The sequence below is a fragment of the Ornithodoros turicata genome, chromosome 3 (assembly GCF_037126465.1).
Source record: "Ornithodoros turicata isolate Travis chromosome 3, ASM3712646v1, whole genome shotgun sequence".
Taxonomy (NCBI): domain Eukaryota; kingdom Metazoa; phylum Arthropoda; class Arachnida; order Ixodida; family Argasidae; genus Ornithodoros; species Ornithodoros turicata.
In genome coordinates, this window is record NC_088203.1 from 12482903 (window position 1) to 12499888 (window position 16986).

General features: G+C 45.9%; 1 long non-coding RNA gene across 1 annotated transcript in view; it reads left to right on the forward strand.

The window, feature by feature from the left end:
- Positions 1–40: 40 nt before the first annotated feature.
- Positions 41–16986, forward strand: part of LOC135389916 (uncharacterized) — a 36816-nt gene continuing 19870 nt past the window's right edge. The window contains exons 1-2 of the long non-coding RNA XR_010421618.1: positions 41–106; positions 5266–5357. This is a non-coding gene — a long non-coding RNA (uncharacterized LOC135389916). The remainder of the gene's footprint in view (positions 107–5265; positions 5358–16986) is intronic.

The window sequence follows — 16986 nt, forward strand, 5'->3', positions numbered from 1 at the left end:
CAAGAACATGCACAAATACGGTGTCGCTGAGCATATCAGCCTTCTCTCTTCCGGACTTAAATGGGTCAGCGACGCATAGATAATGAGACGTTTCTTGGACTGTCAGGTAACTTGAACCCAGACTTGTACGTATTTGGAGTATTGTATTTAAAATACTGTATTTTAAATACAATTTGCGGTATTTTGGTACTCTACTCAATACTTTTTGTTTTGTGTATTTGTACTCTATTTAAAATACATTTTATGGTATTTTCTACTCAATACTCTAATTACATATTTTGGATGTCCCTCTTAAACTTTCTCTGTCTCGTCTTCCCATTACCTTGCTTGTTCAGTGGAAATTTCCCGAGTCCCTCGAACATGACCCGGACATTGGCCCTTCTTGGAAGTCCCCATTTAGAGATCTTGCCCCGTGTGTACCAATCCTTGGCCAGTGAGGGTTCTATTATGTGTGCCCTGAAGCGCGGACACACCGAATTCTGACCTCGCCGAGCAGGGACTTGCTAGAAGTTTGCTTTGTTCTGGGACACATATACTTAGTTAAATTATGTGGTATCTCTTTGTCATCTTTTTGGGACTTGTGTTTAGATGACTCCTATCACACAGCGGCGGCTAGCGCATATAGTGCGCGTGGTTTAGGTGATTCATGTCGCATATCGGCAACTTGCCGCATTGACCAGTGACCGGTGACTTTTTGCATTCAAGGACAAATAGTATCTTAATTGTATTTCAAATACTTTTTGAAGTATTCTGTACTCTATCTTAATTACTTTAATTTTTATGTATTTATACTCTATCTTAATTACATTCTAACGTTAGTATTTATTATCTTATCTTAAATACATTTTTGAGTATCTTGTACACGTCTGCTTGAACCGGGAAGGAATGTTACAAAATCTTGGATGCAATACTTGCGCGCACACGCGCAAAAAAGAAAAAAAAAAGACAACAAATTAAAAATCGTGCGCTATAGTATTTCTTCGATGAATCCACTATTATCACGCGATCGCTGTGCGCATGCGCATCCCGCGTCGTCTGCTCTTCTGGTTGAAAACAATGGAACCATAGCTAAAACCATTGCTGAAAACAGCCGTAGCCATTACTACGTTAACGCTGCTCTACACTATTTCCCGTTCATGGATTGCTTCCGTCAATGAGCGAGGCTACGCTTCTCGGCGCCAGAAATGTATGAAAGGACCCAGGAACGATAACGAAAAGCTTTAGTGCTTGATGACTGCACTGCACTCAACAAGCGCAAGAATCTTCTTCTTCCTCTTCTTCAAAACAGTTGTGCACAGTTTATTGGTCTGGCATGGAATGACACAGACACGGTTTGCTCCAGGGTCATGTTGCATACATCAAACGGACACTTACACTTTGTACAGGGAGAAGCAGCAGGAATAGGCCTCGATGCCTAAGATGGATACTCAAGAAGTGAATGCACGAAGTATGCTGGAACGAAAGACACAGAAACCGCAGCGCTCCTCACGTGCATTTGTTTTCAGCCAGTAGCAGACGACATTCGAGAGGGCGCCACATCTCAGGAGACTGGTCCATTATAGTGTAAGTCAAGGGAAATTGACATGAAAATAATATCGTTCACGAAAGCTATAAAGATTAGTTACAGAAGATGCTTTTCTTTGGAGATGGGACGATTCCAGAATTTTCAGAATCCGAATCCGCATCAAAATCCAAGGAGGGTTCTGCGAATCGACGAATCTTTCCAATCCTTTCTTAAAAATAATTGAAAACGCCAGGGGGAAAAACACTTCTACTGAAAAGTGGTTTAAAGCAGAATTTGATATCCTTGTTTAATGAAGAACAGATTAAATGATAGTTCACTGTCAGGAGAAAGCGTACCCAGTTCAGCGTCAGGAGTTCTTCTTGAATGTAGGAGGGGTGTTCAAGTCAAACCGGGACTTTTCATTTTTCGCAAAAGTAAAATGTACTTACAGGCGAGAAATCAGTTTTATTTTTCAACGTAATCTCCAGCTGCACTAATGCACCTGTTCCAGCGTTTCACGCGGCGCTTGGATGCCAGCAGCGGAGAAATCCTTACCGGCGCGTAGCAGCCATGACCGGACCGCATTCTTGACCTCATCGTCGCAGCTGAAGTGGCGGCCCCCAAGGAACGCCTTCAGTGGCCTGAAGAGATAGAAATCGCTGGGGGCGAGGTCTGGACTGTAAGAAAGATATGGCAGCAACTCCCAGCCAAGTTCCTGTAAGGCGCGTGTGGGGAGATGCGTGGTATACCGGCGTCCATTGTCCTGTATAGGAAGAGGACTCTTTTGGTGATGAGGCCCGGCCGCTTTCTTTGCTTCAGCGCCCTATGCACATTCCTGAGGACCTGGCAGTAATATGCACCATTGATGGTGGTTCCACTGGGCAGAAAATCAACATGAACAACGCAGGCCTTGTCTCAGAAAACCGTGGCCATGACCTTACCCGCAGACGGGGTGCTTCGGGACTTCTTGCGAGCTGGCGAGCCCGGATGCTTCCACTGTTTTTGATGCGCGTTTAGACACAGGATTGAAATGGTGTACCCACGTTTCACCGCACGTGATGATCCGATCGAGGAACGGCTGTCCTTCAGTGTCGAAAAACTGTACGTTAGCTCTTGGGAGATTTCCAGTCTTCTCTGCCGGTCAAACACGGAGAGCTGCAGCCTCGGGACCCAACGTGCACTAACTTTCCGAAACTGGAAGTGTTCATGAATGATAGTGTTCAACGTTCCCGCAGAAAGGTCCGTCTTTCGAGCCAGTTCGAGACATGTTATCCGTCGATCCTTGAGGATCAGGCGCTGCACAAGTTGGATGTTCTAAGGGAACTCTGACACTGGGCTCTGAGCCGCCCCGGCCGGGATCGTCCTGCACTGATATACGGCCGTCTCGGAACCGTTTGCACCACTCAAACGCTTTGCTGCGTCTAAGTGGATCGTGGTCATACTGAGCCTGAAGTCTTCTGTGAACTTCAGATGACTTTACGCCTTCATTCACCAGAAACTTCGTGATAATTCGCTTTTCGATGTGAGCGCTCACCTCGTTGTCGGCCATCTTGTCCAGCACGTGTCTTCTCTTTTGCACAAATTTTAAACCACCGCGCGGTGAACACGGAGGCCTGTCGCGTGTGAAAATGACGAAAAAGAAGTAGCGCGAGCCATTTGTGCACCCAGGAGACAGAAAGTCCCGGTCTGATTGAACACTCTCGTAATTTATTTAACATGTTATTCATCGCCTACAGGAAATACATAAGCTCTCGAGTCCGAATTATTTCCATAAAACTGGGCAAGAATCAAAATCAAAATCATGTGACTTTTTAACCTGTAATGTAAGAGTTCCCGCTGAACTCTTTCAGCGGTGGTGGTGGAGGTGAAAAGGCTCGCCGTTGACGGCCTCACAGAGGTGTGCAACATCACGACTGACGCCCTGGAGGAATGTGCGTCCAGCGATGACGCTAACCACTGAGCCACGCGAGATGGTGCTGGTGGCCCACGGCAACATAGACAAATAAACAGGAAAACAGCTGTTGGCCAATCAGGCTTCCGGCGGACTCCGGAGGCGCCAATTTTAAAAAGAAACAAATTAACGTGGATGGTGGATTCGAAAGATTTGGTTCGCCGTTTGGGGCAATGGGATTCGGATTCCCGAATTTCGAATCCCCTCTTGGGATTCCAGGACTCCCGGACTCGATTGCCCCATCCCTACTGTTCTTCATTATTTGGAATTCATATCAATAGGGTACGTATTGTTCGACCCTAATATGGAAGGATATTAGAACCACTGCAGCAGAATATTCCACAGGCAACACACACATACGAAATGGGACGAAAACGGCATGGCCTCCAGCTTGGTAGGGTCCCGGTCTGAACACTAATTTTTAGACCGGTATCTACATCGGGAACTTGAAGACCGCGCACATTTACACCATAGAAAAACGGTACTTGACGAAACCTCAGCGAGTGCCGGCGGCAGGATTCCAACCCACATCTCTCTTATTGAAGGACAGGTGTGCTGCCACTCCGCTACGTCGACGTGACACAGACGTAACAAGACCTCGTCCAGAAGGGCACGGACACACACTCACTGTAGCCATGGCTTGGATTGGATATGGTTGGATTCTGTGGTACTTGGTGCTGGTCTTAGGATGATGGGGGTTAGACACGTACTACGCACGCTCACGTTCACACTCTGGCCGTACAAACCGAGTATAGTAAACGCCAATTGCGCTGAAACAACATTTACGACAGATACAGCACCAACGGTCAGACAGTGTAACGCGCGCACACTAAGAAATATGCTGGTACGTTGGACTCTCAGAAAAAGATGGGACACACGAGGTGTGTGTGTGTGTGGGGGGGGATATGCTTATTAGATAAAAAAAATAAGAGGGAAAGGTTAGCCAAGGAGTGAAAAGAGTATATTCTAGTGCCGACGCGCTGGTGAATGATGATGCCAGACTTAAATCGTAAATACTTTTTGGAGCAACTTACGAATACAGCCTTAGCCATGGTCTTATCTTACAAACGCAGTCTTATCCAGAGTCTTATCTTACAAATACTATCGTATCCAGAGTCCTACCTTACAAATACAGCCTTATCCATAGTTCAGATATCCGGAAAACTCATTATCAAGACTACATTCCCGGGAACGAACCTGCTACCATTGGATTTCTTCTGGGTTGTACGGAATTAACTCGTTATCCGTATACATGCAGACAGCACGTACGGGACCAACCTTCCAGAACCTTCCGACTCGCTTATCCGGAAAAGTGTGAACGTCCTCTGTTGCTGGCATGTGCTGCGTTCGCATTGTTCCGGAAAAGGGTTACATCACACCAGGGCATTCTGTGCTGTTTGACTCCCTTGCTTCAGATGTCACTCCTCTCTGGTTTGTGCGGGCACACGGTAGAGATGGTAGACAATAAGTGGGAGATATGTGCCCTGTATCCACCGGGCGTGAGAAAGCCACATGTGAATGTCAATGTCCAGGCCGTCCGAAAGCGTCGCCTGTCTTTTGGCCTATGCCAAAGATATTTGCAAAAAAAGACAAAAACATATGCGCAGGCCCAACTTTCTGAGACATTGCCCTTCTTTGAATAGTAGGGTGACGCAGGAGGTGCTGTGGCTGTGACCAAACTTCTATCACACGCGTGCCAACTATTTTCAGGCAGCTCACTTCTCATGAATTTTTGAACTAACAATATTTTCCTCGTTTCCTTTTCCGGCGCAATAAAGAGGTTTCTCAATTTTTCAACGTTTTCCCGAAGGTTTTCTTGGTTCGGCTGTCCTGAAATTCCTTATCCGGACGAAAAGCGATGACTCCCGAGGTGTCCGGATAATCGAGACATGACATTTAAAAGTGAGTATTTTGTATTCAAACTTAAATACTTTGGGGAGTAACGTGTGCTCATTTTGTAAGTGAATCCTATGATACTTTTTGTTTGAGACAGGAAGGACGTTTGTTTGTTTGATTTGTTTGATTCCGTGTTAGCGCCGCGAAGCAACTGTGGCTATGAGCAGCGTACAGATGTGGACAGATGGAGAGAGGACAGCAGGAAGGAGTGGGCGACAGGGAGGTTAGTGTGTGTCCTGGGCCGATTTCAGGGGGAACTGTGCCGACATTCGTCTTGAAAGTATTCTGAAAACCCAGGGAAAATCTCAGACAGCACAGCCGGTGGTAGGACTAGGTTAGGACGTGGAAATGATGAACTCCGCGTGCTCTTGTTGGGCACTATATACCACTCGCATTTGTAGGCATGAAGCGAGGAGGAGAGCGTCCTATAAGAAGGCATATTGCAGGAGGAGAAGAGTCCGCATACGAATATGTACCTACACTGTTGCCAAGTTTTGTGATGATGTTTTCATCCATTATCTTTCAAAGCGTGTAGATTTGTGTAGTTCCCTTTCTTTTTTCAATAACGCGCCCTGGAGTAGCCAGTCCGGAGTGGCTCGAGAATAACATCTCCATTTTTTCTTTTACAAAATCAATCTTTTCAACTTCATTTTGTTTTTATTTGTTTGACAGCAAACTTCACTAAGTGTAACTTGACAGTATCTTGAGAGCTACGTGTTACTTCTGTGAGTATTTAGTTAATCTATACTCAAATGCTTTTCATGGTGGACTGTTTCGACTGTACCCATTTACTTTTTTGCCTGGTGCTCAGTAACTTAAGTCAAATAGTTTTTGAGTATCTGGTACAACCCTGGATGATTCAAATTTGACCATGGGCGTGCAATTCCGCTGAAGGTAGCACAAGAAACCAATTACAATGTTTTGGTTCGCGGACCGAACAGGTGAACGCGAAAGCTAGTGCCAGTGTGCTAGTGCTGTGTTTTGTTGGTGTTCCTGACTTGGCTGTCTTCCGTGTCTTGACTGTCGCGACCGTTTTCGAGGACACTGTGTCTGTTGCTATCGGGGGCACTGTGGTCTTGACAGGTTTTGAGACTCGGTCTCAGACGAGCTAAGGTTGATTTGAAGCCCCAGCGACTGTCGGGATAAGCGCAGCAGGAAAGTGGAAGATTGGCATCCTACACACAACCCGACCTCTTGCTCACATACGGAGTAGGGTAAGGTGGTGTATGTTGAGGACTGTTTAACTATTTTGTTAAAAGCAGTCAGAATAATCGCCTAAATTATTACCATAATTCGTTAACTGAATCCCTAAACCTTTGTGAAACAACATCAACTTACCCCCTTTTTTTATGTCCTCTACTTACCCATAGTGTATCCTATGGGTACGTTGAGGACATCAAAAAATTAATGCCGGGTTTAAATTTTGTCTTTTGTTTGGGCCAGCCGAGACGGTCAGCCACAAGTAGTGCACATGGAAACACAGGGCAATGACGCAGCATGATAACGGTGAGGTCATATTTTATTAGCCGAGCAGCAGAAATAAGCAAATTAGAAGTCAATGCTCGCGAAAGTTACAGAAGGGACAAAAAGAGGGCCCCTCTTACCTCGACCACATCTGCAAAACAGCGTCTCAAGTCTTTCTAAAAAGCCACGTGCCGAACATCAACAGGTTACTTCAAAGCCCAGACAACGAGCGTACGCACCCTGGTGTCACAGACGAGAAAAAATATTGCTAAGAAAATGCCACGCGAAGAACCCAAGCTGTCCTCAACTTGCCCGTCTTCAGGTAGTCACACTTTACCCTATATGTGATTAAAAAAGAAAAGAAAATGAAACACCCAGTGTTGGGAGAGAATGGCGAACACAAGCTCTGAACTTCAATCAAGACGTTTCATTGTGACAAGTTTGACACAAGCACCCTTTGAAGAAATCGACTATCACGTTCCGGGATTCTGCAGACGCACGCCGGGGGGCTTACCGACGCCGGGGTCCTACCAGCAAGGAGTTTCACTGCAGCTTCTTTCGTGTTTACTTAAATATTTTATAGAGTACATCTCCATCATCGTACAATCGAACGTCCAACGAAAGATCTGATGCACTTCACAGCACATGCTTCTACATGAATGAAACATAACGCGAGAACTTCGTCGCAATAACATCGTCAATTGTTTATTCGAACAATCCGTGAGAAATACGCTGTCACCTCTTATTGGACACGCCCATATACCCTAGAGGCACAACACGCATTAAAGTACGTTGTGAGCGCGCTGACAACAAACACTTGTCCTACTTGTGCATGCGCAATTGTTTTCTTCTGTGTGAACGTTTCACACACTCAGACGCTGCCAATGGAAGAGTGAGGTAACAGGATTATTGGTGGAACGAGTACAAACACGAATCACGAGAAGGACTGTGTCTGTGTGTCATTTTGTTGCGTCTCTCTTCCACGGACACATAGGCAAACCAGAGACGACAAGACACATACGGACTATATGCCTGTACGGACAATGGAAGTACATGCATGAATCAAAGGCTCAATCGGATTACGGCTCCTCTGGACGGAACGCCATTGGCTGTCACTCGCGTACTAATCTCTTACCGTGTTGTTTCGAAGCTGGCCACTGCAGCCATTATTATGCAGAATGCGAAGGAAGGAGATCTCGAGGGAGTACGCGGCAAGGATGGAATCATTCTTTCATAGTTGCATTTTCTCATTGCGTACCTGCACTCATTGAGTACACGGGGGAATTTCACCCATGCTATAAAAAGAGCTATTCCGCAGGGTTGAGAAATAAATTAGAAGATCGGGTCTAGCTGCGTATTTTCATCACTCACATATTCGTGTTTGCACTTTCCCTTTCAGTTTTTTTTACAACGTTCCTGCCACTGTTTCCGGTAAGGAAGCGGACTGTTATGGAGATGTCAGTGAACACCGCCATCGGCTCTGTCCAGTATTTCTCTAAGGGCTGCTTTAGGGTGCACAAGTAATTTCGCTTTGGTGAAATCCCAGAGTGCGGGACTGAAAAGAGCACCTAATGCGTCCTGTATGCTGCCTTGCTGATATCATGAGTTCACACCGCCGTGCGTGATTTTGACAACAGTAAACAGCAGCAACAAGGTCAACAAAGTGAAACATGAGGAAAAAAATCACAATACAAATCATGCTACAATCACAACGCGATACACATGAAAGATGGTCACTTTGGTATAAAATAATGTATCACGCAAATTTCTCAGGAATAGGGAAAACATACCCATGCTTGGGACAGGAAGAGTATTTAGAATCTGTGCTACCCCATATTTCAGAGATTGTTTACCGTATACGGTTGGTTCTATGTAACCGCGTATGCCATAAGATGTTCTACCGGCTATGTCATAGTGTACTTTTCTGTAAGTCAAATGCATAAAGAGAGCCAGGTGATATATTTGTGGCGTATACGAATTATATATGATCAAACTAGCAAGTAGTACAGACAAATTGCCTATCCGTCCATAACTTAAAAACCCGAGACTATGCCTGTAACTATGACTATGCCTGAGACTGCCTATCCGTAATACTTTTAATGCGGTGACGAACGTGGAAAGTATGTAAAGGGGGGGGGGGGGGGTATGACACATTTGCTATAGTCCTACCAGATCTCTTCTGCATTTGTAGTATTTTTTTTTAGGTTACCAGAGCATATGATCGACCCTAGTAGGTTGCAATAGCAAAGGCAATACGTGGGCAAATTAATCCACCGTTCACTGTGGTGTCGTTAGCTCGCGGCGAGAAGTCACAAATAAGGAAAGTAAATTCACACTCTAGAGGAGACACCTAGCGTGAGGTGCAAGCATCCTCACCTAAATCATACGTCCTGTGTTTCAATCTACCAACCAACAACACAACCACCAACAGGACATCTGGCTCGTGAAAAACCCGGCACCGCGTAAGCCTTTTAAAAAATGCATTTAAAAGCAGCATTACCCCTTGCTAGTCTTAAATTCAGTCATCCTTATCGACTTATTTGTTCCTCCTGTCTTCAGTTTTGTTGCCTAGTTACCTTGCCTTCTCTTCTTCACTGCACTTTTTCAAATAATGCCTGAAATATTGCATATTGCATTTTTTGAGCCTCTTTCCTATTGTCATTTTGTTATGTTATGTTATGTTATGTCCCTCCATATGTTTATCATATGTATGTATGTTCTTTTAACCTCCCAGTGCCCTGGATTATTGCCTTCCTACCATTTCCTTTATATCGTTAGTGTCTGTTGCTGTATATATGTACACTACTGTAATTTGATACTAGGCCAACACCGGGGCTCTTGCGGCTCGTCTACCGACATAAAACATCCACCCTTGACGTAGAACCCTGCTGTCTTTCCTAATAACACTAATAATAATAAGAATAAGAATAATAATACACTCGTCGCTTCACTCAGGGACGAGTTCGACAATCGATCGCGGTAAAAGCAGACGACAACCACAACGGGCCGCCAGAAGGAGATCACGAAACACTACAATTATCTCGCTTTCTTTTTTTTTTTTTTTTTTTTTGCGGGCTTCTTTGCTAGAAGATCGTCCGTCACAGCCACGGTTGGAGTACAGTTTAACGTTGCACATTTTATGAGCCAGCCCACGTCACGGTAGCCGTAACGTGCGGTCACGGTAGCCGTAACGTGCGGTCCCGGCCGCTAAACGACGGAAGAACCTCGCCGACGACGACGGAATGGAGGGAACCTGAATCGATCGGTACCCCGTATAATGATTCATCCTTGATCCACTTGAAACGCCTTGTGCGTGCAATACGATAATCTCCATTCAACCCGTACCTAATTTGCCTAATACGCTGCAGAGGGCAAGCCCTAAATTGCGCGCCCAGCGCTATTACGGCGTGGATCGCACGTGGCGTCGCTCCGTCATTGCCAGCGACGTCTTCGATTGAAGGGGATGTTCTCTGTCGATATGATTGGATTCTGTGGTGCTCTTAGGACGATGGGGTTGGATTGGTTTCAAAGCGGTGCTCATCCGTTTGGTTGGGTACGTTTTATGAGTCTGTTGCGGGTAAAGTAGTCCAGTGTTGTCTTCGCGCGAGAGAACTGGGTCATTCGCTGGAACGTGGCTTTTCGGAGGTCGAAGGACTGAGGTTGATGACGATGATGATTATGATTGGAAGCGATGATATTGAAATTGTTGGTTCTTATCAGTCACGAATACTATATTGATAAAACGGAGAAAGTAATGTAAATATGTACTCGGAATGAAGCATAACACTTTAGTAAGTGGTTATCGTTTGCTGAAGTATCGTCGTACTTGTCCTCTGCTTCACGGACGACAAAATTTGTAACTAGCTATGGTCACACTAACCATCGTGCTGTAGATGTCATGAAACATTCAGTTCGACATGAATAAGACAAACAAACACGTAAACCTGACCGTAAGTTCATTAAACGATTTGAAAGAACGAGACAGTTACTGTGCATTACGTTCGATTGTCTTCTCTTCTATTTTCGCCTCCGTGCGCAATGGAACCCGAGTTTGATCTGCGCATTAGATACCATTCTTTCTCCCATATTGTTCATTCAAATAAATTATTTTACGTGGAACGTGAATAGCTAGGCATTATCACAAGTTTTCTTTAATGCAAAATTGGCCCTGTGGTACAATGCGTAACTTTTTTTTTTTTGATGCGTGCTAGCGCATCGAAGCAACTGTGGCTATGAGCAGCATACAGATGTGGACAGACGGAAAGAGGACAGCAGGAAGGAGTGGGGGACAGGGAGATTGGTGTGCGTCCTGGGCCGACTTCAGGGGGAACTGTGCCGACATTCGTCTGGAAAGTCTTCGAAAAAAAAACAGGGAAAACCTCAGTCAGCACAGCCGGTGGTAGGATTCGAACCCACCACCTCCCAGTCTCCAGCACAACCTTCGTTACCACCAATGAGCGGACGCCTTAGCCCCCTCTGCCATGCCGCTGTCTTTTTTTATTATTATTATTATTATTATGGTTCATGGCACTACGTACAAGAATGACATGAGTGAATGAATAACAATATTTACATTATGTACAACTCATTGAAAACTGCTGCACATTAACGTAATACGGCAACAAAATGAGAGTAATGCGCGTTACAAAAGTAAACTCCACAACGACCCAAACGTCGCGAAACGTTACAAACACAAAACCCCACATGAACAAGGAAAAGTAAGCTTCGTATAAAATAAGGACACGTAGAAGAAGTAGGAGCATGAAGACATGAGCAGGACTGACTGGTAAGAAAAAATTAGTAGTCTACAGGGCCCGTTCGTAAGACATTGATGACGTTCAGCCACGTGTGCGCAGTTTCGTCAGAGGATGTGAACACTAAAAAAGTGCGCTAACTAAAGTGCGCTGCGACGGAATATGGGCCAGGAGCCGACCGGTGGCTCATTTGCGTCATATATTCGTCGAGCTACCCACAGTGGGTATAACCCCAGCAGGAGGATGTCCAGAGGCAAATCGCATCCAGGCCTGACAGGAAGGAAGCGTATAGTACGGGAATTTAAGCAGATGTCCCTTTTGAATGCACGCTGAAAGAAGTCCCAAAAGAAGATGTCACGGGTGCGCACGGGAGTACTTGCAGGTAATAACTTATGCGAGAAGTAGAAAACGTATTTGCCACATATGCACGACCGAAAATGGAAAAGTCCAAAGGTTTCCAGGTTGCCACCAGGTAACGCAGGCCACTCAAGAAAGAAGTCCAAAAAGACCGTGAGCGTCTTGAACAGTTGAGGTCAATTCCCAAGTACTTGGGAGCTTGCTTAGACCATGATAAGCTTGCCGTAAAGCTCCGCGTGGAATCCCACCGCCACGCTGGTCAATGCGCAACTAAACTAATATCGAGAGAGTTGGCCAAAGAGTGTCTGAAGCTGAAGCCCCAGTAAAGCGCTTCCGCCCGCGCCTCACGCGGGGCGCCTCAGGCTCACGTTGGCCCCTGCATCCGGCTGTTCCATTCGCTTTCCGCTGTGCGCTTGTACGCTAAATTAGTTTCGAGGATACCCACCTGTTTACTACAACCGGCACAAACCGTGTTTGTCACGCCACGTTGTCGTCCACGACTACATTACGCCAAAACAGAAGACAGAACTTAGCTTCGCATCTCAATACATACGCTCCACAAAAACACACACAAAACAACTTATATCATAAACCACAACCTCTGCCCGCCCACCGCGGAACTCGCAGGGCACCCGGAGTCGCTAAGAGGCTTTACAGAGCGTTAGGGACAATAGCGATATGAATCGACAATCTTCACGCCTCCTGGTGTCGTACTGCAGGGAATGTCAATACCAGAAGCACCGGGGGCCAAAGGGAGCGCTAATTGCTTGCGGAAAGAGCAAAGTGTCACGCGAATTACTTCTTCCGAGTGTCCTCTGCTGGGTCATCTGCGGTAGACAATGGGGCTCATTTCTCTCGGGCTAGACGACGTGCTGTGTCATCGTTCCGGTGATTGCGTCGTCTGTTACCGCTTGTCTCGAGCAGACGACGAGAGGTTTTACAAGGGATGAACGTCGTCTGAAGAAAGTTTCCTGCCGCGCTGCTTTGAACAAGATGCTCCCACATAAAAGTTACTGCGCCGCCTCTTATGGTTATGTGTCTAGCCCTGGTAGAACATGCGAAAAGATCGATTCTCTTTTATTATATATATAAGGCGTGGGTGCTCGGAGAGACACATGAAGCGTGTTTGTTGCGACGCTCGTTAGTAAAGTGGTGGCTCATAATAATTTTTTCATTTTTTTTATTATTCCGTGTTAGTGTAGCGAAGCAACTGAACTATGAGCGGCGTACACATGTGGACGGAGGGAGAGAGGACAGCAGGAAGGAGTGAGGGACAGGGAGGTTAGTATGCGTCCTGGGCCGACTTCAGTGGGAACTGTGTCGACATTATTAATTAATTAATAATATTTAATAATTTGGGGGTTACGTCGCGAGACAACTCAGATCATGAGCGACGCAACAGCGATCGGTCTGTGAATTGCTTTTGCCCACCCGAGGGTTCTTTAACGTGCGATGAAAGCTCATCACACGGCACCCTGTGTCGACATTCATCTGGAAAGTCTTCGGAAAACCCAGGGAAAACCTCAGACAGCACAACGGGTGGTAGGGTTCGAACCCACCGCCTCCCAGTCTTCAGCACGACCTTAGCTGCCACAAACGAGCGGGACGCCATGACCCGTTCGGCCATGCCGCTGGTATAGGGCTCAAAAAATTGTTTTTCAAAAATGAAGCGGTAAAGACGAAGGAAAGGGAAGAGTAAAGCAAGAGAAGAATGTTGCACTAACCGTGTATTCGCACGAGCCACATTCCCCCAGAAGCGGAAGATGCGAAAAGCGGCATAGCTTTCTGCTGTCACGTAATCGCGAGCGCTCAAGATATTCCATAGCAGACGACATGAAAACACGCTGGCGTCGTCGTCTGGTAAGTGTCGTCTGCTAAATGCGCCGCACGCCAATCCCGATATGCCGCACCATGTGAATGCGCAACATAACACGGGTCGGAACTTGGTCTATTTGAGCAGTGTTTTCGCTTTTTCTTCCACTAGAATATTCCGTGAGGATATTCTCTCGTGTGAATACACGGTAAAGGAGCACAACTGGATGCTGACACCCGTAATAAGACACACATAAATGGGATGATGATGTTGTGCGTCATTCACCGCCGTTATGGCGCTATACACTGGCCGATTGCCCTTGCGGAAGTGGTGAGAAAGGGATGATGATTGAAAGATGCTAGTATTAAACGTCCCGCGTAGGGGCGTGTATTTGGTGTTTTGTGACTGGACAAGAATATAGGCCACACACTACTTGCTGGTACATTGTCACGTAGGGTTCCTATAACCGTTCGCCCAGAATAGTATACGGCGGAAAATGAGAAAAACGTCATTACTTTCTGCGGCCACGTGAATGCGACCGCTCAACGTCGTGTCTTCACGTACACTGCTAACCCTGGGGAGTATTCTGCGACACCGCCGCAAGGTATTCCGTAGCAGACGACAGGAAAAGACGCCCAGTCGCCATGTTTTCCAAGTATGGTGCAATTAGACTTCCTACTTGTCTTCACCTGTGATACTTAGCCAACTATACGCGTCTACGAGAACACAACGATTTTATGAAATGATCTAATGTTTCGTTAGTTTCAAGAAAAAGAAATAAAGATAAATTATAAAAGACACGAAGATAAAAATCACAAAAATACATAATAATAATAATAATACGAAAAAGGATAAAAAGATATAACAGATAAATATCGAATGTGTCTGTATAATGCTTGATACGTTCGGCCCGGGCTGACATTGAGTATGATTATACTAGTGCCGTGCACTTCGCGCTTTTCTTACCTTTCTGATGGCCACCGGCCTCCTTCAAGAACTGTAGGGGTTTCTTTTGTTTTCCTTCACTCTTCGTCCTTTCATGTGCACCTCTTTGGACTGGGGTAGGGTCCTGCACTTAACGCAACGAAACGTCCCACATCATCATCATCATCATCCATTCATCTATGTTGTTGCTGTTGTCGTTGATTATGGGGGGGGGGAGAGGAAAGACATTGAATTCGTCACCTGACGAATTCTGCTACTCCCACAAAGATCCCCTCGATCAAAAGAAGAATGAAAAGATGAAAACATAAAAATAGAAAAACCTCACCCCTCCCGGTCACAGAACTACATCTTTGCGACATCTTTTGCGATGACCGTTGGCGTGACCGATGGTTTCTTCGTGTAGCCCGATCCAATACAAACGAACGACCTTCGGTGCGACTCTCATTCACTTTGCCGTGTGACAGGGGTCAAAGACTTCAGGTGCAGGAACGACCGGGCATCGCAGTTGATCATGCTGAAGATCCCAAACCACTCCCAGGACCTTTTTCATCTGCTTGTAAGCTGTATCTATTGTAGAGTTTCCACTCCTGTACATTTGTTGCAATAATGATTCGTCGTTAGTCACCCATTTCTTGATTTTCATAGGTGTTCACCCATTCTTCATGAAGTGTCCTACCTTCCGCCGTCGTACGAACGCTGACTACCAAATCGTCCAGGTATAGAAGGATTGCTTAAGGCTATACCGTCTACGAATACTATATTTCTACGGTTCGCGAATGGTACTTAATGGTGGCTGACAGTACAAACGGACTGGACCGTGCCCCAAAGGGCACCCTGATCATGCGCCACGTCTCAACTGACTGGTAATGGCTGACCTGCTGTCGTTGTCAAAATATATCATAGAGTTCTCAGCGCATCCATGTCTTGATTGTGCAACGTTATCTGTAGGCAAGCGTCCTAAATATCGGAGACCATGGCTACGGTATGCTTTAGAAACCTTAAGAGCAAGGAGAGTATACCGGTACCAGCTGTTTAATGTGTCCAGCCATGGTACTTGCCATTGTGCAAACCCAGTTATGTGTCATCCTATGCAAACATATATATGTAACTCGTGTCGTGAACGAGTGGTCACTTGCCTTCATTTCGTAACCTCACCGTTGATTTATATTAGCAGGGGGGAAAAAATCAATCAAACTGCGATTACACGACCACGCCGAATTTGCTTCGTGTTGTCCTTTACGTTTCTTCATTCCTCAGGCATACATTTTCCAATATATGCACTGCAGCTTTACTACGACTTTATTGACTTTGCCTTGGGCCTATCAGGAATGGTGTCATGACATCACCCGGTAGTCGCTTCTGTATGCTGTTGACCCAACACTATTATTTGAAATGCCAGGCGGTTTCCCTCGCCTCTTTACCTCTCTCGTACATCGTTTACGACTTAGCGTCGCATTCACCCCTGCACTCCGGTATAGGTTGGGCCACAGCAACACGGCGCTGTGTACAACTTGTGGTGTCCCGGCAGCAATTCGACACATTTCAGAAGACTGCAGCCAGTACGTATGCGAGCGACGGACCTTTAAATGTCAACTTGAAATGCTCGATCAGAGGCCATTCAACATCTGCAAAGTTCTCGGCCCATGGAGTAACCCTGGACATCAGTGCCGTGCACTTGGCGTTTTTCTTTCCTTTCTGAGGGCCACCGGCCTCCTTCACGAACTGTAGGGATTTCCTTCCCTCGTCATCCTCTCATATGAACCTCTTTGGAATGGGGTAGGGTCCTGCACCCAACGCAGGGAAACATCCCACATCATCATCATCCATTCATCTATGTTGTTGTTGTGTTGTTGTTGTTGTTCTACGTATGACAACGTCTACACACTTTGTAGCCATGACCAGAAACGCTGAAAATGTACGGTTCAAAGTGACGCAACGTACTAATACGGACTAATAACTCTCGCGGCGAATTTATGTCACCCACGCTGTCTCACACTCTATTGTCCCAAAATATTGTTTGTTTCTCCACAGGGGTGGGAGTATCATAACTTTCTTTCTTTTTTTTTTTTTTAAGTACGTAAAGCCGAGCAGTGCGCAAACTGCGATGCATCTCACAACGTTGCCGGAGGTCATCCTTCCATCCTCCCAATACCCAAATCTTACTCTCTTTGGTGAACCAGACTACAGCGCACCAACTAACGCTTCCTTCTTTCACGTCGAAGTCTATACGTGGACGGTGTAAAGTAATCAGCGATTACAAGGCTCATGAGAGCAGCAGACCGCTTAGTCTCAGTCTAATTAA